The 25,148-nt window shown below is 42.5% G+C and overlaps 1 protein-coding gene across 3 annotated transcripts in view; it reads left to right on the plus strand.

The window, feature by feature from the left end:
• The window catches only part of Aff3 (ALF transcription elongation factor 3), a 454,396-nt gene that overhangs the window by 33,161 nt on the left and 396,087 nt on the right, over positions 1–25,148 (plus strand). The window lies entirely within an intron of this gene.

Below are 25,148 nucleotides of genomic sequence, written 5' to 3' on the forward strand. Positions count from 1 at the left end.
CTTTAGATGTGCTTAAGCAATCATGCTTAGTCTGTGTGTGCATATGTGCACACATGTGTGTTTGTGTGTGTGCTTATAAAACTGCCCAAACACAGTCTAGTAACTACAAATCCTGGGATCCCAGACCTGTTTTCTCCACTTGTTAAAGTTTCTTCTAGTTACTCGCTTTTTTTTCTCTTCTGTCTTGGGTTATCTTAACACTCACTCTAATGTGTAGAAGCAGCTCTACAGTTATGGAGTCGAAGCCATTTGCAGCAATGTAAATGTCAGAACAGGATGATCCTCTGTCTCCCACACCTCCGAGCCTTACAGGATTGTGAATGAAGGAAGTATGGCTAATTGATATGAAGACGAGAAATACGTGTGTGTGTGTGTGTGTGTGTGTGTGTGCGTGTGTGTTATCATTACCCCTGTATGTGAGAATAAACATAATTTTTAAACTTTGTAGAGCGAAGAGCTCGTATCCCCAGCTCCTGATAATTATAAAAGCAGGGGCGTAAACCACAGGCTTTCTGGTAGTGTATTCGACTTTTCAGTGCTTCTTGACTAATTTCAAGGTAGTGTTCAGAGAAAGCATTTGGTTTAGTGGGTTGCAATCCTCTTACATCAGATGTCTGTCCTGCTTGAGGAACAGAGCATGGACAGGAAAGGGAAAGCAGGAACTCTCCATAAGCTACGCTGCTCTCTTTGGAATCAGCCTGGCTCTTTAGCTTGCTCAGGGACTGACTGTAGAAAACTGATTTGTGAACAGACACTGATGGCTGAGTTTGGACAACATGCTAAATATTTTACGTCTAATTTTATTAGTATATTTCCAGGATACAAGTAGGGGGAAGATATTATTCTCCTGTTTTATAAATAAATATGTAGAGTAAGAAATTTATTGTTAGTTATCAAAATTGATCAACTAGGAAGCTTTTAAAAATGCAAAATCCTGGTCTTGCCTCTGGGACTTAAGATTATGAGGCTCTGGTGTGTGGATCTGAGTACTTTTTAAAAGAGATCTCCCAGTGGCTTCTCACCAACAGGTTCAGGGGGCACACTTGTGTGGGAGATCCATTCTGCCTGAGTCAGATGTGATAGAACTGAGATCAGTTATAGCATCCTGGCATTTCTGGGTCTTTCTAAGGTGGGCCCTCCCTGCCAGCATCCTTCACAGGGCCTCCGATGTCCACTGGAAGCAGCTGAGAAAAGACAACAGCAGGATTTTTAGGTAGCCAGCTGTTGGTGAGTTATTCTAATTACTAGCAAGTTCTGTTCTGAATAGGCAGTCTCCTGCCGTTGTCTTTCTAGTTTTGAGCTCTGGAGGTACCTGGGAGACATCTAGACTTTTGCATGGCAGCCCTGTGGCAATTTGAAATAACCAGTCTTCTTCCTGTTGAAGCATTTCCTTTCTAGGTTGTGTTTATGAATCCCTTCCCACCTCCAAACATAAATTTCCTCACAGCCTTAACAAACAGCTACCAGCAATCCTGTCCCCAGCTTGTCAAGACCCGTGTACTGTGGCTGTTTCCTTCTTATGCTTTGTTTGTTTGTTTTGTTTTGTTTTTCTTCCTGTGCCTCCCTGGATTCCCAGTTAATATCCTTTGGTTGTTTTTTTTTTTTTTTCTTACATTACATAGCTAGCTTTGAGTCACCTTTCGATCACCCATATTTCAGATCAGAGTCACGATGGCTTAGTGCAACAGGAACTCAATCACTCAGAAAAGTTAGCTGTGCTGCTGTGATCCACAGCCTCAGTTCCACGTAGCTTGTGACCTTGCAGCCTTGGGCAGTGCAAGGCTGGCCTTGACAGGAGAAGAGTAAGTGGTTCACGACCTGTTCCACTACTGTATTAAAAGTAAACATACCTTTTCTCCTATATTGAGTCCTTCAGCCTCTTGTGTTTAAACTCTTTCCCATCCTGTTTGAACTCTCTTTCCTGGAACAAACATTTATTGTAAGTAGTGTAAACAGCTGGCACTCTGTTTGTGTTGACTTTTGTATGTCTCTCCTGGGCCATTATTTAGTTAGTAGAGAGTTTGGAGACCTCAGTTCATGTATCTACGTTTTCACCAAATGGATAGCTTAGACAAATGTTTTAAATTTCTGGTCCAGGGTTCTCTCATGATACAGCTGATAAATACCTTCGCCTGCCTTGTGGATGGGGAAAGTAGTGCTTACCCAGAGTCTTGCAACATCCAGAGAAATGTGTTACAGGAAGCAATATTATGCACTTATGAATTATTAATTACCATTATTACGCATGCTGCTGTCAGTTTCTTGGTGAGATTTAGACTCCATTTCTGCGGTGTGTTATTTGACTTTGTTGGCAATTTTTTGTCCGTGCGTTAGTTTAGACAAGATAGAATCATTAAAAAAAAAATTGTCACATAATTCTGACCTTTTGGGGCACAGACACAGAAATAACTCTTGATTAGCTTCAGGTCCACTGATGGTCGCCTGTAGGGGCTCACAGTGAAGCTTGGGCCTGCCTGCTTGGTCCCTTTGTTATCAGGAAGGGAAGAGATAAGAGGCGGTCTGTGGCTTGTTCTCCACTCCCTCCTTAGCAGTGGATTGGACAGAAGGAATAGAGTTGTGTATCTCTCTAGGTGTAGGTAGGATGTCTGCCTAACCTCTGGTCCAGCACTTTTTAAACCATATCTGAGTATGAATAGTTACATTTTAATGTTTCTAGGAAGGGGAAATCACCCCATGCTTTTTTGGGATTTTTAAAGGAGGGTGATTGATATAGAGAGCTGGTGTCTTGTTAGGCTGGGTTCACCATCTCTGTATAATCTGAGTTGATACCAAGAGCCTTTCCAGGTTCTGTTTCCAGAAGTATTTCCCCTCTCTTTGAAGATGTGCTAGGGTTGTGCGATGTAGTAGTTCCTTTCATGCCTCTGTAACCACAGTTCCTGACAGAAATAACTTAAGATGGCGGGAATTTATTTTGGCTCACAGTTTCCAGAGGCTGTTCAGATCACAGTGGCACAGGAAGGGAGAAGCTACAAATGATGGTTAACAGGTAGCAGGTTTCTGCACGCTGTAAACCATGTGTGAGTTATATTTTCTGGGAGTTATAAAGTTAACTCCTGGCTTGACCTTCAGAATCTCCACAGCAACCTGCCTCTAGCAGACAGGCCCCACCCACATCTTAAAGCTTACACAGCCTCTTCAAACAGTGCCACGAGGTGGGGAACAGACATTTAGAACACCAGCCTCAGGGTGGGGGTATTGCAGGTGCAAAAGAGTAATAAGGTTAATTAATACATCACAAGCAGAAGTTTTGAAGAGCAGAAGGTGCTCCAGAAATGACCCTGCTGTTTGGTTCTCATTTGGAAGGAGTAGAAAGGATATCTTGTTTCTTCAAAGCATTTTGAAAATCAAAGAGAGGCTGTTTTCTCTCTTCAGGGATGCAGGTCCTGTGTTCCAAAGCTCTGCTCAGTTGATCTAGTGAAGTCCCTACAAGTAAATGAGGTTTTACTAGTCTGCCAGAACCTTCTTCCCTCCGCAGATGGTAACAGGCACATTAAAGTGTAATCAACATCGTGCCACTATATGCCTACAGTGGGCCAATTAGAATATCTAATAGCCATAAAACCGGAGTTAATAAAACACATCTAAGAAACGGAAAATAAGATTACAAGTGTCATTTTGGCTTCTATTCAAATGGTAGAGAACAGGATGGTATGGAGACCAAGCCCAGCCAATGTCTTGTGTAAAATGGAGTCTCTTCCTCCCACTTCAATATATTCTATTTGAAATTTTGACATAGGGAAGGTTTAGGATTCAGCTTGAAAAGGAATAGCAAAATGAGTATTTTTATAATTCCTCCATCTCTCATCATTTTCCCCTTTAAGACAGTCCTGTGGAAATCCTGCTCTGTTTTCCTCGTGAGCCACAATGCCAGAAATATCTGGAGAGGGACGCCTTTGTTTTAACCACGAGTGAGCTACTGTTTAGCAACATTGACCATACACATGCTTCTTGGGAAGTTTACCACTCTGTAATTGCCTGTTTCTTTTTCTGGCTTAACTGGTGTATATAATCACTGATTTATACATGTGTGCTTTGTAATAATGGCAGCTGTCTGTTGATATGCTTGGAGAACCTATGGAATCTTCTTGAAAACTTTTTTATGCTTGAATTTTAGACAGATAGATGACATCAGAGACCAAGTTACTTAAAGATAATGCATTTGGAAGCCACTCATCAATGGGGCTATGCATATCTAATTTTGTGTTTTTAAAAGATCCTAATATATCTTTTGAGAATAGGTTTTTGAATGGAAGAACAAAAATACCCTATAGTAGGTGGAGAAGAAAGGCTACAGGCATCTGGTTTCAGGGTTTTATCTCCCCCCAGATTATTTTATCATTAGTCGTAGAATACATATTTTAAGCACAGTTGTCGGCTAAATTAAACTAAATATTATTTAGTGCACAGTACTTTTCAATAAAAACAAATGTGTTTTAAGAGGGCAACAGTTACTTGTTATGGATCTCTCTTTGCTGGATTTTCTTTCAGAGCTGCTGGTATTTCAGTCCATTTTTCATAAATACACACTTCCTACTCGTGTTTCTATATTCCTGTATGGCTAAGAAGCATAGGATTTGATCAACTTTATTAACAATAAGTAATGGAGTGCCCTCTTTCACGCCAACCCTTATTTTATTGTGTATCAGCTTGTAGACATTTGGCTATCTGGACAAGCCATCATTTATATCCTTTTAAAAAATATTTATTGCCTCCCTGACTAATTGCTTTTTATGTGACTTAAAGCCTTTCGCATTGGTGCCATTTGTTAAAACACAGCCAGAAGCAGGCAAAGCAGTCCCATTTTTCAAAAATTTAGTGTCATTTTTATAGACAAATAACACTTGTAAATGATGGATAATAGCCAGCAGGATGCAGCATGGTGTAAATGTGCGTGAATTATATTTTCTGGGAGTTAGAAGGTTAACTCGTCTAGGAACTAATTGAAAAGCTTTATGGTAAATGCAAAATGCTGTGTGCACATTATCGACACAACTTAAACCAGCTGAAAAAGGGGTTTTCCTTCCCTGGGGTATCATTCATTATCCCATCCTCTTTTCTGGCTAGCTGCTATTATAGAAGAGTATCTAATCATAATGTATCTATAGATTTTTTTTTTTTTAAACTGAAGCTCATGTCACGGGCACTCTTTATGAGGCCCTGGCAGATGAGATGAGTGCTTCTCCATTAGATGGTGGAGGCAAGCGTGGACACCACGCTGATTGCTGAGTAATGATACTGTTTCCTATTGGTGGAGGCCATGTTTACCAGTCTTGTTGTGATTTCTGGCCCCGGGGAAACAGATGAGAAGGGCACAGGCTTGGTTTCTTCTATAGCTGCTGAGAGGTAAGAGGAATTTATTACCAATTTTATCCAGGAAAGATAACACAGATTCCTTTCTACGCTAGGTGATAGTGTTGAGTCAGAATACGCCACCTTAGTAGCAAGTAATATGTTCAGCCAAGCTAGGCAGGTGCCTGCCTTTAATCCCAGAGCTTGGGAGGCAGAGGCAGGTGGATATCTGTGAGTCTGAGGCCAGCCTGGTCTACAGAGTGAGTTCCAGGAAAGTGGGTTAAATACTACATACCCTGTCTCAAAGCAAACAAACAAACAAACAAACAAACAAACAAACAGTTCAGTCTATTGTGAATACTGGGTGAGAACTTCAGAAATGTCACTTATTGGAAGGTAAGACCTGGCTTGTTCAGTTAAGCTGTAGTCATGGGCATCCACTCTGAGGATGTTGGAAGAAGCGGCATTAGTGTCCTGTATGTCTCCAGTGTCCTAGCCGCTCTTTCCTGTTTGAGTTAGTGCTGGGAACAAGAATGAGAAAAGAAAGGCAATTGTAGGGACAGAATTTCCTCCATGACTGATGTGTGTTTTCTGGGCTGTGGTGCTCATTAACGTTTCTTCATTGTTGGTGCCATCAAGTCTCATAGTAGGCCTGGCTTATTATATATTAGACTAATGTCTTTCAGTGCTCCTGGGAAAGTTTGTTATCTCCTTAAGTACTTGGCTCTCTTTATCCTCCCTCAAAATCCAATCAGCATCTTTCAGCACTTCCTGTTTTGCTCCCCACCTAGGTTGATGGTGCTTCCCACCTAGGTTCACTGGTGCTCCCCACCTATTTGACATAACTTTTATATTTTTGTTTCTTATTTCCCAGAATTGCCTTTGGGATCCCTGACTTCTGATCATCGATTAGTTTTGGCTAATGTACTATAGAGTCTGCTAGCAGATTTTTAGTTTGAATAACTTCCAAGCCTTTGCCTATAGAGACTCAGTATGTCAGAAGTGGAGAGAGACCGAAGAAAAAGACAGACACACAGAAAGCTGGGGTTGGGTGGACTGGGTGGGCTCTTTGATGGAGAAGCCACACTCCCCTGGAAGCTCAGTGTGCTTATTACATGGAATTGAACAGAGAGTCTGGGTTATTACGTACAGCAGAATCATGACATCAGGGTTATTGAAGATAAACAAGGAGGCAGGTTAAGGTTATACAGTTGGATCAATAGACAGATTTAGCTAATCTTGGCAGTTTTTATAGGGGAGGGGTTTTCAGGCCCTACACACACAGGGGGAAAAGCCACGGTGAACATTTTCTATACACACCGTCTACATCCAGACACAGACCAGAGAGGAACCTTTCCCCATGGACCTGAGCCTTAGGTCCCTGATAAGGCTGTGCCCCTCTCAGCAGCATGCATTCATTTGAGACTTAGCTCACTCAGGGCTTCCTCCACTCTCCACAAATAACAGAAGAGTTTGGTTGTTGTTGCAGCATGCCTGCTTAAAATGTAAGTTCGACCTGTTCATTTCTTTGAAGAATTGGTGGTAAAATCCACATTACAGAAAATCTGCCATCTCAGCCACTTCTTATATGTACAGTTCAGTGGATGCTATTCATATTATTGTGGAGCCAATGGCCACAGCTCTTCTCAGTTTGCATAACTGAAAGATATTTTAAAACCTGGTCATTTCCCCCTCATTTTTAATTAAAGATTTTAAATTGACATAGAGTGGTATGCATTTATGGGATGCCATATGATGTGTAAATACACATATACATTATGTAATTTTCAAGTGAGGACAAATACATTTCCTCTAACCACATTTCTTTGTGGTGAAACATTCCCAATCTCTTCTTCTGGCCTTCTTGAAATACTCAGAACATTATTGTGTGGCCTCTAGACACTGCACCGGACACCAGAACCCAGCAGTCCTCTAACTGAAACCTGGTGCCATTGGCCAGCCTTAAGTCTGTTCTGCCTTCCTTGTGCCTGGCCGTTTTTGATAGCCCTCTCTGTCTGGTTGTCTTTGAGATTCTGTCTCCTGCTTCTTTAGCATTTCATGTGTGGCTATTTTGTATTCTGAATCCAGTAACTGGATCATCTCAAGTCCATGGAGCTTCACATCTGTGCTTTGTTATTTCCTTGGACTCTCTTTCCTTGCTGATGTTTAGTTTCCATGTGTCTTGAGTAAACCTTAATTGCAAGCTCATCTTCCATTGATCTTAATCTGGAGAAAATGCCGTGGGCCCTGAGTCATGGATGCTTTTCTCAGACCACTTGCATTTGCTTAGGAAAGAAGTCATGCTGTGTCTTGGGCCATCTGAGAACCCTTCAGATGCCATGGTGTAATCCAGGACCACCTGATCATAGACTTTGGGCTCCAGTTCCCATTTGTGTCCAAATGATCACCCACAGTGGAGCCCCCGTTCCTGTGCTCACCACCCAGTTATTTTTTATTATTTTTATTGTTGCTTTGTTTTAAACCCTACTTCAGAGATTTTTTTTTTCTCTTCTCACTGATCTGGATGAAACAATAATAGTTTTAAGACACAAGTTCTGGTTGGCTTGCTGGTTGACTCCAGAGTATTTAGCCAGCTGTACTTCTAATGCTAAGCTGGATTAAGGGGACATTCATGGGGGCAGTCTTAGGGTCCCTCTGCTGGGCCTGGGGCATCCTTTGCCTTGAATTCTCCTGTCTCTCTCAGCTTTAGATGTTATAGATTCACCCAAGGAGGAGTCTCTGGGCAAGATGAGCTTAGTTGGAAACCTTTCCATCAGTTTTACATCTGCATCCCCTATCTAAGGAGCCATTGTTCCACTTGGGGTTTGGAATCAGATGCAATTCTCTCCAGCCTCTGTCTTGTAAGTATGTACAGGGTGGGCAGCTTCCTTTATTGTGGGATCCTTCCCCCTCCCCCCCCCCTTTTTTTTTTTCTGATCTGCCATCAACTAGGCTGGGATGAATTGCTGACATCCTGAGAAAGTCAGCTTTAATATACATTAGAAATATTTTTAATTTTTATGAGTGTCTTACCTGTCTGTATTTGCATACTTGTATGTGCATACATGTGTATAGTGCATTGATATGCAAGGAGCTGGTGCCAGATCCCCTGGAACTAGAGTTATGGACAGGTGTTATCTACCACGTGGTGCTGGGAAGTAAAGCTCCATCTTTTATAAGAGCAGCCAGTGCTCTTAACTGCTGAGCCATCTCTGCAGCCTAGTGTTGATGTATATCTTTATTCCCTTGGAGGAAGTCTTCCTTGTTCCTTGTGAGCCTGAGTAATAAGAACGGTAAGCTGAGAAGCATCAGACCCTTTGTGTGATCACAAAAACAGAATGTCTTTTGGGTATGTTTTACTTTTATTTAGAACTTAAACAAGCTATTCTTGGAGAATGTCACCCATGTATACAGAGAATTACGATGATCACATTCTCTTCTGTACTTGCCTTTTCAGCTCTTCCCAGACCCTCCAACATGTCCCTGATCAACTCTGTGTCCTCCTGCGTCCAATTAATATGGCTTGTATACATATGGATATGGGCCATCCAGTAGAGCATAAACAGCCTACCAGTGACCACAGTCCCTTAGCCACCATGCCCGTGACTCCTCAGTAGGAGGAGTACCTACCTGGGTGCCTAGTCCCCACAAGATGCCTCCCTGTTCATGCTGGGAGGTTGACTGGCTTGATCTTGTGCAGGTCCTGGCTTGTGTTACTTTTTAAGTCAGTATGCTACAGTGGTCTAGCTAGAAACAGGGCAATGTGTGTATTCAGACATTCCTCCTTTGAGGTAGCGTCGGTCTTCATCTTGTGACTCAGTTCCGAAGAGCAGAATGTCACACTGAGACAGAGAAAGCTGAGTTGCGGTCAACACTTCTCCAGTTCGGTGATTGGAGTTGGCATCAATGTACTGAACCTAAAGCCCGTAACAGCAGTCTTGGAAGGAGCAAGTGCATGGTGCAAAACACCTGTCCGGTGCTGTTTCACACTGCCAAGCCTGCCAAGTCAGAAAAACTGTTACAGACCAAAGTCAGTGAAGGCACTATGGCTATTGCTGGATGTGATAGAGTTTGGAACAGAAAAAGATAGTAGGGACATAATGTCGGAAGACTCAGAGATCACTTTGGTGAACATTAATGAACCAACCTTGTTTCCTTAGCTGTGATTAATATGCACTTTAAGATAAAGTAAATTGGGCAAGGGGCATACCAGAGTACCGTGCATTCTATTTGCAAATAAAAATACTCCAAAAGGTTTCATGTGGCTCTGTGAAAGAGGTATGTGTATGCTAGTGTTCTATGTATTTTGGCAAAGCCTTTGACCATCTTATAGGAGACACAAGTGAGGCTGTGAAGGAAGGGCTACACCGTGAAGCATATTAACCTCTAAGGTTAAAGGCCTGGCTATTGGAGCCAAATTTTCTAGCTGTGAAGCCCAGTTTTCTTCCCTAGCCCTGTGACTTTGGATAAGCTGACCTTCCTGGGGCTCAGTATCTGACTATTGAAGTGGTTCAGAGGAGGTCTGGTATTGCACATGTGCGTCTTCTCTGCCTTGGCTCTCTTGCCATTAGAGCCAGCATTCACTGTTCCCCTCAGTGTGTTTCCCCCATTCAGGTGACTAGAGGGGACAGGCTTGCAGATAGCACAAAGCTGAGCAAGTTCAGATGACACTGTGCTCAGAAGTCAGGGTTGAAATGAGCAAGGACAGAGGACATGCCCCGTGGATTATTTGGGAAGATTGCCTGCATTCATGTGTGCTAGATTCTTGGGTGCTCCCTGACGACGTCTGACTGAGGCATGTTTAATTTGTTGTTCCCCTAAGCATTATTTATTTGTTGAGGCTGTTCTCTTCTGTGCTCTCTGCCAGATAGGTTGCCACTGCTCACTGCCGTTCCCACTTGCGAGGTCTCTGTGTTGGATCCTGGCTGTGGTTTTCCTCCATGGCATATGACCTCTCTGCTGAGTTTACATCCACATGGAAGCCTTGATGTGGCTTCAGGGTCACATTGGGGTCACATCAGGGTCACATTGGGGTCACATTGGGGTCATATCAGGGTCACATTGGCCCCCTTTTCACCATAGCTTCTTTGTTAATTCACTCTGGATATGGAAAAAGATGGATGTGTACAGTATTTATTTTAAAAATATTTATTTGTATTGAGATCTAATACACACCACAGAACTCATCTGTGCCATAAATACACACCACAGTGGTTTGGGTGGAGATGTTTTGAGCCATGAACACGATCAGTTTTAGAGTATCTTCCTGACTTCACTGTTCCATCCCTGCCAGCACTGTATGGGGGTTTGCTTACACAGCCTCTCTGAGGCGTGTCATTAGCTATCTTCCCGAGGTCAGGTAGCCTACTATTCAGTTATCAAGTGTCTCGTTATGATATTGATTTGCATTTTACCTATGGCTGGTGATAGTGAGCACCTTTGTATGTACTTATTGACTGTTGTTATATCTTTAGAGAAATGTCTCTGTAAGTCTTTTGCCTGCCTTAGGTTGGTTATTTTTATTATTGTGTGGTAACAATTCTTTATAGAATTCTTAACTTGATGCTCTTTCAGGGGAGCCAGGTTTGCTTCCTAGCATCCATACACAGGCTTACAGCTCTCTATAACTCTAGTTCCAGAGTACCTGATGCCCTGTCTTGACCTTCAAGAGTACCAGGTATACGTACAGTGCACATGCATACAGGCAGGCAGAAGCTCATACACATAAAACTAGAAGAGTAAGTCCTTTGACTGGAGAGGTGGTTCAGTGGTTAAAGAGCAGTGGCTGATCTTCCAGAGAACCCAGGTTAAATTCCTAGCACCTATGTGGTGGCTTACATCTATCTGTAACCCCAGTCTCAGGAGATCTACTGCCTTCTTCTGGATTCTTTGGGTACTACATTTTTAGGGTCCTTAGAACTGCATGCAGGCAAAATACCCATACCTATACATTATAAAAATAGATACATTAAACAGAAAGCAAAAAGAAAAAACCCTTCATATATTTGCTAGGCATGGTAGGACATGCTTTTACCCAAGAACTTGGGAGGCAGAAGGGAGACTGATGTCTGTGAGTTTGAGGCCAGCCAAGGCTGTAGAGTGAGACTCTTGTCTCAAACAAACAATATTTTTAATATATTGTTTTTATAAAATATGGTTTACATGTAATTTTCTTCTATGGTATGTATTCCTTTTCATTACATATGTATGTGGATATATACATAAATACATACATGCACATACATATATGCATATATACTTATATCTATATCATATGTATGTGGAGAGAGAGAGAGAGTGTGTGTGTGTGTGTGTGTGTGTGTGTGTATGTGTATGTGTGTATGTGTGTGTGTATGGCATAGGCATTGATCAATGGACAGCCTTGGTCCCTGCTTTTCACCTGAGTTGAGATGCAGTGTTATACTGTTTGCTACATACTCTAGGCTAGTTAACCCTTAAGTTTCTATGGGTTCTTCTGTCCCTGCCTCCAGCCCAGGACACTGAAATTGCGGACTCATAATCTGAACGTTGCATCTGACTTCTTGTAGGTTCTGGGGAACCCGTCTGTGCCCCTGCAAAGCGAGCACTTTTCCCACCAGGTCATCTCCCAAGGCCCCACTTTCACTTTTAAACATATTACTCTTGGACAAGTAGTTTAATTTTAACGAAAACCACCTTATGTTTCTTTTGTTACTATGACATTGGGGGTTATATCTATGAAAGCTTGGTTGATCTAGGCAACAAAGATTTACTTTGTTACAATTTTATGTCTTACCTTTCCGTCTAGGACTGTTGAGTTAATTTTTATATCTGATTCAAGGAAGAGAGATCTTTTGCTTTCCTGTGGAGGCGTCTGGGATTTGAGTCTAGATTAGACTGTGGCTAATGTGTGCCAGGATCACAGTACATCTTTGAGTGCTAAGTCTCTGATGCAGTCTTCTGGAAGCATCACACAGCATCTTTCATTTTCAGCTGGAGAAGCGTATTAGATGTGATTTCATCATGAAAGGCAAGAACATACATGGAAGCCTTACATGATTCCTCCAGATGGTGCCTGCCCTACTCTCATGATCTAACTGCTGCCCTGTCTTCATGGGCATTTGAGCTCTGTGAGTCATTATGAGCTACCAGTGCCTGAGTTGGTACAGTGAGCCTTAGACATTAGTATGCCAAGAAGGTAATGGAGTCTCAGGGTTCCTTATATAGGTTATTATTTCATCCTGTTGTTTGTGGATATGTGGTTGGTTCATTATGGTCTACTGAAATAACATATAGATAACAAAGATTTAAATTCCCAAAACCCCAGGGACGATATCGTATGCAAGATCATATGTGCAGCAGATACACGGACTAGGCTAGGAGTCCAAGGAGTTTAGGACCTTGGGGATGTTCTCCCTTTGGATTACAAGATGATTTCAAGTGAACCTCACAAACTATATGATGCATACCTGCATGGTGCATACCTCCTTTAAGCTGCTGTCATTGTGCAGATTGTATATTATGTTGTATAAAAAGTCAGCTGTCTTAGACGGCTTTTGCAAGCAAGCATCCCAACTCTGCTGGTTTAACCAACATGGCTGTATAGCTACATGTATGCATTATATTCAGTTCTATTAGTGCAGCTCTTGTTTTTACATTGAAACAGAACTGAGCCATCTTTATAAAAACTAAAAAGCAGAGTGACTTCTGGGATCTATGGCAAATACAGTTCCTGTCTTTCCCAGTTGTGTCCTTGGTTTAGTCTCTGGGCCTCAGTTTCTCCTAGAGTTGTTGAGAACAATGTATGGCCTAACATTTGTGAAAGTGCTTGTCACTATTGAACGCTAGAGTTAATAACTGGCTGTCATTTCTGATTGGTCCTAACTGCTAGCTCTCATTTCTTCCTCCCCATGGGGTCCCTTTACTGGTACCCAGTTTGAATGTACCTTTGATTCACCTTTTTCCCAGGTGCCAATGTAATCATTGACTCTCTAGTATGATTTACTGGAACAATTTAAGAATTGAATTTTCCTCCATTTGGTGGTTGTGGTCATGATAGGCTTCCAAGGGATGCACGAGGGTTGGTAGTCAGTGTCGATTTGATTCCACCGGGTCCATAGAGCCATGTCTCTTCCTGCCAGAGCAGCTCAGCCTTGGAAATGCAGGCTGCTTCTTTGCCTGAGGGAGACTTGCAAGCAAGCATCCCAGCTCTCTAGAGCATCTAGGATTTTCTCAGTAATCTGAGAGAAACTTGACAGCATTCTGAGGAGTTTACACCCAGGAGCAAGAACTTGGTGAGAGAGAGGAAGTGGATCTGCGGAAAGAGGAAGGGCAGCCTGTACCAAGAGGGGGATGCGGTTGCCATGGTGTTGTGGAGGACACAGAGAATGGTAATGATATTGATAAGAAAATTACCGATTAAAAACTAGTAGCATCTGTTGAGCATTTACTGTGCGATATGTGTCCTACATGAAGTGCTCAATCACGAGTCTAATCATTTCATGGGCACAGAGGCTCTATAGAGCAAAACCAAGCATTAGATTAAAGAATTTATTTCAAGGTCACCCTGCTGGTAAATGGCAGATGTAGGCATTTCAACAGAGATGCCTTTTATTCTTGAGCACGTGAGAGACAGGAAGTCTGCGATACATTTCACTGTTTCTCCTGCTTTGCTGTGCAACCAGCTGTTCACATGGGGCACTTGAGGGCTCTGCTGACGGTGACCCCAGGGCAAAGGCATGTGCGAGACTGAGGCAAGCCATGGATAGTCACATGTTAGATAGCAATTTTCAAACAATTATTTTTGAAGCCTAAATAACCCTAGTGACATAGGCTATTTGGAACAGATGGTATATTGTAAACAGAGGAGGGAAGGAAACAGAACTGCTGGACTCCTATTTGGATCTTGTCAACTTTATCAGGAAAACGAGCTTCCTTTTGGAAAGGGCAGAGCAAACATGTTTAGGAGAAATTAAAGCTTGAGCTAGAGAAGATAATGAGAGTTGCTAAAAAATGCATTTGGGTCTCTTGGGCAGGGGGAGATCTTGGAGATCTGATTGTACAGCCACTAAAACAGTGCTTTGTGACTCAAGGAAAATAGTATTCCAGAAGATGGGAAATTATTTCAAGTTATGTGTCCCACAGGGGAAAAAGCGTGGTTTAGGAACTACAGGCAAGAGCTCATTCAATTCTGATGAAACTGGAGAAGCAGTATTGAGCCGGTGTTTGATACCGTAAGACTGCAGTAAGTGGTGGGGCAGACAGGGTACCTCTCAGAACAAGGTTTGTGCTTGTTTACATGGGATCATTAATGTAATACATGGAAGGAGTGTGAGGGGGGAGGGAGGGAGGAAGAGACAGAGGGAGGCAGGAAGGTAGGGAGGAAGGAAGGAGGAGGGAGGGAAGGAGGGAAGAGAGAAGAGGAGAGGAGGGGGCAGAGAGGGAGGGAGGTTGGAGAGGAGGGAAGGAGGGAGGGAGAGAGAGAGAGAGAAAGAGAGAATGAGAATATTGATCTCTACATACCACTTGATAGTCTCCCATGTCATGGGCAAGAAGAAATGAGGGCTGGGTAGCTGGTGTAGTTCAGTGCATCTGTTTGCTGAGCAGCCACTTCTAAATGGATAATGATTGGATCGATCCACACACTGTGAACTGGGAGCCGCATACGTCCCACCACTTTTGTAAATAAAGTTTTATTGGAACATAGTTTACATTTATTCACTGACCTGTTATCTTTGGCAGCTTTCACTCTGCCATGGCAGAGATGAGCAGTTGCTGCAAAGATTACTTGTCCCACAGACCCTAAAATATCTTCTCTGTGGATCTTTAAAAATTGTTTTCCGGCCAACAGCTTAGATAGGACACCGGCTCCTGCTAGAATTGCTTTAAAAGTTTTAATTGATGCTCTGGCTTCATTTTTCTTAACACCCAGCTCTTATCTTTACCAACAGGGTAAGACTTCTTGAATGTGGGCCTGGCATGATCGTGGCTTGCAGTAAGAACTGTAGATCCCTTAGCATGGAGGAAGTTGCTATAGAGAATCCCGCAAGGGGCTGGGTCCCATCTCTGCTTTCTGTTAGAGACCACGATATGTAAACCATCTCTATAGGAGAGAAGCAACAGGGTTGTCCTTTAGGTGATGGAGTAGGGACTGCAAAAAGTTGCCACGTTGAAATAGTAAAAGTAATATTGGCTATTGTTACAAATTCTGTGCTCATGTACCAAATATCTTTTGTAGAAAAGCATTGGGCAGGACCGTGGCCTCCCTGTGATTTGTGTGAACAGAAATGAGGGTTAACTGAAAACCCACCACTTTATTAAAGACATACTCAGAAAAAAATGATACAAAGCCAGCAGAAACAAGCAAGGTCACTGTGGCTGCATCTGTGTAGACACCATGAAAACCAGTGGTCAAGGCTTTACTGTACGTGGACTCTATCACACCTGTGAGCTACAAGCTCCTTGTGTGGGAATATAGCTATTTCATCTTTTATACTCAAGAAAAGTTGCTCTTGTGAAGAGAACAATCACATTCTTCTTACGGCATGTTGATAGCTAGATGAAACAGAAAGGCTTGCTGCTTGGAAGGTTCCAGTATCAAGTATTAATAAAAAAAAAATGTATTAATGGGGATTGTGTTAAGGTTTTCTGAAAAATAGGACCAAGGAGGTGAATTGCCACATCTCTACTATTTATTTTTCCAAGGAAATTTATATTTTTAGGGCTGAACGGACTGAACTCACATGATTTGGGGGGTTAAGAAGTTTCTAGCACCTCAGGGTAAATTGGCAAGCCAGAGACCCAGGAGAGGCAACCCATGGTGGCATGCTATTTTGAAAGCTGGCTGCTTTGACACAAAGGAAAGGCTGATGTTTCATTTTAAACCCAAAGGGAGGAAAAGGATGATGTGCTGGCTCCAATACGTGTGTGTGTGTGTGTGTGTGTGTGTGTGTGTGTGTGTGTGTGTGTGTGGAGTCCCCTCTTCCCTGTAGAAGGATCAGCCTTTGTGTCTTACTCAAGCCTTCAGTGACTGGATAGCACTGATTCACGTTAGAAACAGGAAGAGGACTTTGCTTAGGTTAAATTAGCAATGTCCCCTGAAAGCAGCTTCCCCAAATCACCCAGAACAGTGTTTATGAAATGTCTAGGCTCCTGGTGGCCTAATCAACTTGACACATGGAATTTGCCCCACGATGAGCATCCAGTACAGCACAACATGTTCTTTCTGCAGATGAGGGAACAGTCACAAAGTGTCTCAGTTACTCAGAGTACTGGACCATCTGAGACAGTGGCTCGGCTCGACCCAGAACCTGAGTTCACTCAGTCCGCAGCCTCATCTTCCTGCCACCACCAGGTTTCTCAGCAGAGACAGGTCATGTTAATGACCTCTGTGGCCTTCTTACCTTCATGACTGGTTGGATTGGCTACTGTAAGAAATGGAAGATCCATGGGCAGAAGGGAAAACCCCAACCAGGATTGAGAACCTCAGACAACAGAGATCCAGCTCTTGACTGGAGATGGTCTGTGTAGAGGTGGCCAGCGTATGTACTTTGCTTCTGGGCTCTGCGTTTGATATACGCACACTCTCCAGGTCTCCTCAAGGAACAGCAAAAAGTAAAAGAAATATGAGCCTTTTAGAGCCTTCAAGAGGATGAAGAAGATGGCTCATTGGGTAAACGTCTTGCTAGCAGTCATAATTAGGGAACAGAAGACCACCATCAGACCCCTAAGGGAGAGAACTTTTAGCATATGGCCTCCTTTTGGTGAATCAGAGGGTTTGGCTAGAAAGATGAGAGACACTCAAGCCAATCCTGCAGCTGCTGCTCTTGACGGCCTTCACGGTGACAGAGTTCCTCATGCTCTGCATTAAGAACTGTTCTAGGTGCTTAACTTTTTTGCCCAAGTTTAGAACATAGCCGTGCAGGTGACACATTATCTGCCCACCACATTGATGGTGAAGGTTGAACATCACACATGTTTTGTACATTACCAGGAACAAGGAAGGCCAATTTCTAATGTATTCCTCCTCCCACCACATCCTGCCCCCGAGCCCCTTCTGCTTCCACACTCATGGACCCCATTGAGTTTGGGGATGGTCATAAAGTCATTCAGAATGCTGCTCTCAGAACCCAATGCTGCCATACAGCAAAATTCGACATTCCACGGTGGCTCCCTCCCATGCTCACACCCAGCAAGGTTCAGGTGTTGTATAAATAAAGTCAACAGGCTGACTTTTGAGTAAAACATAATTTTCCAACTGCTGCCAAGAGGAGGATAATTGATGCTAGAGGTAAATATAAATGACTTTTTGATTGCCTGTTGTTTCATATTATCTCAGGATCTCTTCATCGTAACTGCAGAGACTTCAAAGCTCTGCAGAGTAGAGCTCTCAGGATAAAATTTCCCCTCCTTTTCCCCTCTTGCCACATTCCTCCGCACACTTTAACAGAAGACTCACTCCCGAGGAAGCCAGGAATTAGTTGCTTTGCTCTCTAATTATTACAAGTGTGTTAAGCAAATGTCAGCTAGATAAGAGCTTTGCCTACCTCAGGTGCGCATGCCCAGGCAAACGCACCAGGAGGTTGAGGAAGACAATTGGGCGATTTCTTCTAGCCTTGTCCAGCTCTGCCACCAGACTTCATTTAGGAGGATAGTCTGGGGACTAAGAGGAGACACTGGGAATTTCCCAGGATGTACAGATACATTATTTTTAGTTCCTAATGTTGGCAAGCAGTCCTGCCATGTGAATGACAATTTCTAATTTAGTTACAGATAATTTGGAATAGAGCGGAACCAGGCAGTGTCGGTGGTGTGGAAGTTCAGTGTTATCAGGGGTTCTTTTAAGGATCTGTTCTAAACAAAGGGGACTCTAGATACTCCTATTTCTCCTCTGTAAACTCATGTGGGTAAAGGGATAGAAAGGGTGGGTGACAACTCCTCTGTTTTTCTTTATAGTGTCACTACATAAGTTTGGTGTATTTTTTTAAATATAAAAATTGAAACATTAATCTTTTTTCTTTACCCCGTCAGCCAGGTTATAATATTGACATTTTCAAAAGAAATTGAAAGTTGTGATTGCTCATCCCGGGCTTGGGGTTTCTCTGTGTTACCAACTTAGATCCCACGTGAACTGTGAGGGACAGGAAAGCAGCACACAGTGAGGACAGGACATGAAGGATCTGATAGCAAGTTGATTCCTGCTCCTTCCCTCCTCCCCCCAGCCCACCTCTCACTCCCCTGCTTCTATCCTCAGTCCCTGATCATAGATTATCATTGAAGATTATCATCTTGAGATCCTTTGAAAACTGCATCTGTGTTCTGTTGAATGCGTTTCAGGTCTTGGAGGCTCACAGCCTGGAGAAGTATTGATTGCATTTAAGGGTCCATTACTTAGGTAAACCAAATAATGTAACTGATCTTGGCTCTAATTGATCAAATCTCTCTCACAGTGTTGGAAAGATTGTAATCTAATTACTCTGGTTCCAGGTTTCTAAGAGGAGGGTTATACTTTGATGAAATTGACCCCACGTTAGCAACCTCACTTTATCTGGGTGATCCTTTAAATGCATCACAGTGTCTGCCGTACACACACAGGAAGCTAGAGGTGCACACTGAGAGGAGAGACACACACCCCATGCATACTGTCCAGCTCACTGTGCTTGAACCTGACTCCACACCTACAGTCGATAAGAAATAGGATCCACGTTAATTTTTACCACTTGAACTCTGTAGCTTTTGGATAAGGTGTGGGAAGGTACCGCTGTCAGGTTCAACTCCAGCCTCTCTTGTTTCTCCTAACAGGCTTCGCCTCACCCTAACTCTTTCCTTCTTTGGAGATAGAAGGTCTATTTTTGGCCTCAGATCATTGCTGGTGCGGTATGTTGGAGAGCGGAGTTGAAAGCTGCCGAGCTACTGATTTATTGGCCGCCCTGTTTTTAACTAGCTTGTCACCGGAAGCCCCTGCTCCTTCCCCAGAGGCATTAACTTGGTTGAGCTAGTGTTCTCCTGCTCTTGTTCAAAATATCTTTTTTACTTCCTTTAAAACTCCAATTTCATTTTCACTTAACATACGTGAGTGGGGACCCTGTGCCTCAACATTTATGTGGAGGGCGGAGAATAACCTGTGGATGTTAGCTCTCTCTACCATGTGGGTCTTGGGGCTCAAACTCAGGCGGCAAGTACCTTTTCCCACTGTGGCATTGGACTCCCCATTTGGACTTCCTTACTTAGTCAGAAATGGGCTATATTGATAATTATGAATCTGTCCAGCAACGGAAGTAATACAAATATTTAATGAAGCAGCTTAATAATCTGCTTGTCTGTTCTGTTTAGTTGAGTCCTTTGTAAGCCTAGGTAACCTTGGAACTTGTTTCGTAGACCAGTCTGGCCTTGAAGTCAGACATTCAGTTGCCTCTGCCTCTTGGATGCTGGGATCAAAGGCGGGTACCATTATGCTCTGCTGAAGATAACTTCTTGATGACTGTTTGGGGTAGGAGGAATGGAAAACCGCTGGAAAATCTTGGAAATTTAGGGAATAATTTCTCTCTAAAAATGGTTACAATTACTGGAAAATAATTGCGTCAGTTACAAGGGGTGTGATAGAATCTGAGTTTATATTATTTTCATCATTATGTCATAATAGTGATAGACTGACAAGACTGACTAAGAAGCTATAGGAAGTGAAGTTAATTCAGACTTTGTTTTTTATTTTGATAGTCACGTTAGTAGAAGTATAAGTGATGGAAAAATGATTTTTAGCATTGTGGAAGATTAAGATTTTGTATGTAGTCAGACCCTTATGTGTTGGAGACTTTTACTAGAAGAGCCAATCCTACTGCTGCTTCACGTGCTGCAGTAGGAATCGTAGGCTTCACATGCTCAGTAGAATGTGAGGTTCTATGTCCAGCGAGGGGAAGACTGCAGCCAGTGTGCTTCTGTGTGCAGCACTGTGTTTGTGGCTTGCCTTCAGTGGTGCTGTCCTATCATGGGCTTTTGCCACGGTGTTCCCTGGAAGAGGTAGCCTGGATCATTTTATTATATGGTAATTAGTGAGTACGGTCAAGCTCATGCACACTTGTGTGTGTGTGTGTGTGTGTGTGTGTGGCTTAGAAATATGAGAGGCTTGGGTAGCTTGAACCATTTAGGTTCCTAGGGGATTCTCAAGTGAACAAGATTCTACCGGCAGTTACCTTTCTCTCAGGAAATCATACTTTGTTAAATGTAGAATACTGTAATGAAGGAAATATTCATCTCTGTGGGCTCAGGACTCAGTATTTCAGCCATCTGAGGATCAAACTTTTAGGGAAAAATAACATCTTTGCTGAAGATGAACTCGTTACTGTTCCCTAAACAATACAGCGTAAGGATTATTTGTCCAGTGTTTATATCTTATTAAGTCTCATAAGTGTTCTGGGAATGATTTGCTCTGTAGAGGAAGATTTGTGCAGGTTAGATGCACACACAGTTTGCCATTTTATGTAAGTGACTTGAACATCCCAGGATTAGGGCATTTGCAAGGATCCTGGAGCCAATCTCCAAAGGATGCTTAAGACAGAGAGAACCCGTTTGAAAATTACACCAAACACCACCTTCGGGTACATCTTTCCTAACAAGCACAGGAGCGCTCAGCCTGGCCTGGTGTGTGATGTCTGCACCTGTACAAAAATGTCCTAGCTGCTCTGTTGCATGACCATCAGATTGGAGATGTGAGTGATCAGGATATACTTCCAGGGAATATTACGAGCAGTATTTTGAGTAGAGGCAAGATACCCTTTGTTCGTCTAAGTACTGCCATTTTATTGGGTTTACTATTACCATCCAAACGTTCACATTGACAACAGCATACTAACGTTTCTTGTAAGTTATATAAAGGAGTGGTGTGAAGTTATATGGAGGAGTTACTGACTTAGCCTCCCAAGTGACCATAGGATACTTATATTTTCTCAGTTTGTGATTTAAAAAGTTCCAGACTTGTGGAGAAGTTGAAAATGGATCAGTGAACATGGAGGTGCCCTTCTCCACTGCCCACAGGCTTATTCACACCGAGATGCAGTGAACACAGGGGTGCTCTTCTTCACTGTTCAAGGGCTTGTTCACACCATGGAGCAGTGAACACGGGGTGCCCTTCTCCACCGTTCATGGGCTCATTCACACTGCAGTGCAGTGAACATGGGGAGAACCCTTCTCTACTGCTCATTTGCTCATGGGCTCATTCACACCCAGTGCAGTGAACACAGGGTGGGGCGGGTGCTTCCCTCACATTGCTGAATACTAATGAACCCCTCTACTTGCTTCGCAAGTATCTGGTTTTTATCGTGAAAATGACAGTTTTCACGGCAATAAAATATCTAGTCTGTACTCTGTATTTTTATTCTACCAGTTGTCTTTGGTAAATCCTTACAAGTATTATTTCCTAAAAAAAAAAAAAAAAAACCACTGAGAACCAATCAAGAGTCTCACATTTCTTTAGGGTCTTTAATCTAGACCACTCTCTCAACAGCCTTTGGCGACATATACTGCCTTGCAAAGTCCCAGGGTTTCTGGTGAACAGTTCCAGTTGCCTCTCCTTATAGAAACATGTTCCTCCCAGTAGCCACAGGCTGCCAAATAGAAAGCCGGGTGCTCTGTGACACTGACCTTTACGATGTTCAGGGGTATCCTGGAGTCGCCCCAAATCAGTTCTGGCTATTGGCATTGCTTTTGGGTGCCTACCAGGATTGGATGGTAAGACCCTATTGCTGAAGACAACACACGCTTTTGTTACAGGACATGGAGAGATCAAATAGTACTGGCAGGGAAGCTTCCTTCCTTCCTGACTGAACACCAACCAGCACTGGAAGGTGCTCTGTGGATTGCTGTGGGGAGAAAAGTCATCAATAAATTTACCCAGCTGTGAACTTTCTACTATTGATTTCTGTGCCCAGTGTGGGACCTCCACCCCAAAAGCCATTGTATATGCAATTGCCAGCCTGTCTTGAGGGAGAAAAACATTCTGTGTCATTTGATTTATAATTCAAATTTCCTTTTCCTATATTTAGAATAGGGTTTTTAAATGCAGTTTGTGAGTATAAATACCAGTAAATAAACCCCATGTTAATTTTGAATATAATTGCACCTAGCTTATTTGCATATTTACACACAATATCTTAAAATGTGCATTAGTGTTCTTGAGAGATGGATTATCATTGCTAAGGAAAGTGTGGAGCTTTGAGATCACCAGTGAGAGACTGTGCGTAGGCGTGTCTCTGCAGAGACACCATCCAAGGGATTTTGGAAACACTGAAAGAATCTGTGGCAGTCTTTAAAACAATGCTCATTTGAGAAACAGCTTGTGATGAATTGGTTTTGCTAATGAAATCATACACTTCCATAGTGCATTATGTATAAAACTAGACTAGGAAATAAATATAATTAAAGTAAACATGCCCTTCTAATTAGTAATTGTTTCTGCCACTTTAAGCAAATTTTAAGAGTCACAGAGAGCTGCTCCTCTGTAAACCTAATAATGAAGCTTGTGATAACAGGTGTAAATTAACACAATGGAAAACAGTTATACTGTAACATGCTAAATTAAAAATGACATTAACAAGCCCCATTTTCAAATTCTCTGTAATTAACATTTGTTCAACCCAGACGTGAATAAGTGCAGTGCAGTGGTGAATGTCTTTATTTATAGCTTATGATATTTGTCATGGCTTTATCTTGGTTAACTTGTAAGCTATGGAGAAGCATCCCTTCTGAAACTATGTCATGTTTATGTAATCTTAGACAGGCTGACACGATATTTACCGGCATCATTATTGTGGATAATATGCAGGTATACCAGGAGAATGGCTTTGGTTGGTGGTAAAGCTTGACATGAAATACTGGGAATGAGCCGAGCACAGATACCCAGGTACATTGTAATAATCCCCACGACATGATAAAATACTAGGATTCCCTCTAGTTCACCCCTCAATACGCATATGTGCTTCTAAGTGCCTCGAATCGATGTTTGTTTCTGCAAATAAATATTATCTTAAAGGCGTTCTTTTATGGTGCTAGTAAATATGAAGTACAAAGCCGAGAGCAGCGGAAGCAGCTTTGTGGTTCAATTTGGCACCAAGGATCGGAAGCTTTACTCCTTGTGGAGGATTTCGTCAGCACACAGGAGAGAGATGGGAGAGCTTCGGCATTCTTGTGTTGATAAGCATTGCCTTAGCATATAGTGTTGACTGTTTAAACTGAAGGTTTTAATTATTCAAACTGGGTGTTTTTTTTTTTTAAAGAATGTCCCTTCATTTTATTAAAATGAGTATCTTGATATTCTTTATAAGTATTCGTCTATTGATAATGCATTTTTTGCCATTAGATGGCATATTTACTTACTTAATTGACACATCTTTGTGTATATTTTTGTGGGCTACATTGTGAGGTTTTGACATGTGTGCAATGGGCAGATGATTAAATTAGGGTAATTTGCATATCTGTCACCTCAGACGTTTCAGGTTTCTTTGTGCCAGAACACTCAAAATTCTCTTTTTTAGCTGTTTTGAAATATGCAATAAATTATTGTTCTGATTGGATTCTGGCTAAAAAAAAGTCTAAGAATATATACAGTGGATTTTAAAAATAATTTAAAATGTGTTTATTTAGTTTTATTTAGATAATTTAGGGCTTGTCCTACAGTTTGGAATTCTAAGATGCAGGAACTCTTAAGTTTGGAAACTCAAATATTTGTTGAGTGGAGGAAGAATCTCTCTGTTATGGTTTGCCTTCCCTCAGTGCCAGGACAGGGGCAGGGAGTGAGAAGGGCTGTGTGAGCAGCCGGGTTTGAGATCCCTCAGGTGTAGAATGGACTTTTTACACAGTATTGGAATTACAAATACTATTGGAAGTTCACTGCTCAAGTAAAGCCCACTGAGTGCTTATTAAAAGAAGTGTCATATGCTCACATACATGGCCAGCAGTTAACGTGATGGAAGTCTCAGAGGTTTACAGGTTGAAACTTATATAACCTGAAGCGTTTCATAGTTTAGAAGTATTATAGTTTGGGAATAGCTGTACAGATTCTAGTTGACCATCCCTCATCTGAAAAATCTAAAATCTTGCTGACATGATGCTTATAGTGTTTGAAAGCTTGGGGCCTTTACCATTTCAGATTTTTGGTATAAGGTAGATGCTCAAATGTATTTTAAAAATACTATTTTAGCATAGACAGTGCACAGCATGCAAGCATCATTGACTTTCACCCTGCTCCCATTTTACAGATGCTAAAGAGGTTTTAGTTACCTGCGCTAAGCCATGGCTCACTGTGTGGTAGATGCTTTTAAAGCCAGGGGAATGCATATTTTGAAGGACCTCGATTAAAGTGGTGAATATTTATTAAGACTCTCAGAGGAGAAGCTTATGGTATCTCTTAGAATACAAAGAGGCGGCATATGGTGGGAGATCAGTAATGGAGCTTTGCTCTGCTTGTTAACAGTTCACAGTTGCATGCACAGCTGCAGGTATCTCCACAGAGGCAAAACAGGAGTGCACAGTTGCATGTACTGATACAGGTAGCCATAGAGGCAGAGCAGGAGCCCACAGTTGCATGTACTGATGCAGGTAATCATAGAGGCAGAACAGCAACCCACAGTTGCATGCATTGCTGCAGGTAGCCACAGAGGCAGAGCAGGAGCCCACAGTTGCATGCACTGCTGCAGGTAATCATAGAGGCAGAACAGCAACCCACAGTTGCATGCATTGCTGCAGGTAGCCACAGAGGCAGAGCAGGAGCCCACAGTTGCATGCACTGCTGCAGGTAGCCATAGAGGCAGAGCAGGAACCCACAGTTGCATGTACTGATGCAGGTAGCCATAGAGGCAGAGCAGGAGCCC

This window comes from Arvicanthis niloticus, chromosome 17 (assembly GCF_011762505.2).
Source record: "Arvicanthis niloticus isolate mArvNil1 chromosome 17, mArvNil1.pat.X, whole genome shotgun sequence".
Classification (NCBI taxonomy): domain Eukaryota; kingdom Metazoa; phylum Chordata; class Mammalia; order Rodentia; family Muridae; genus Arvicanthis; species Arvicanthis niloticus.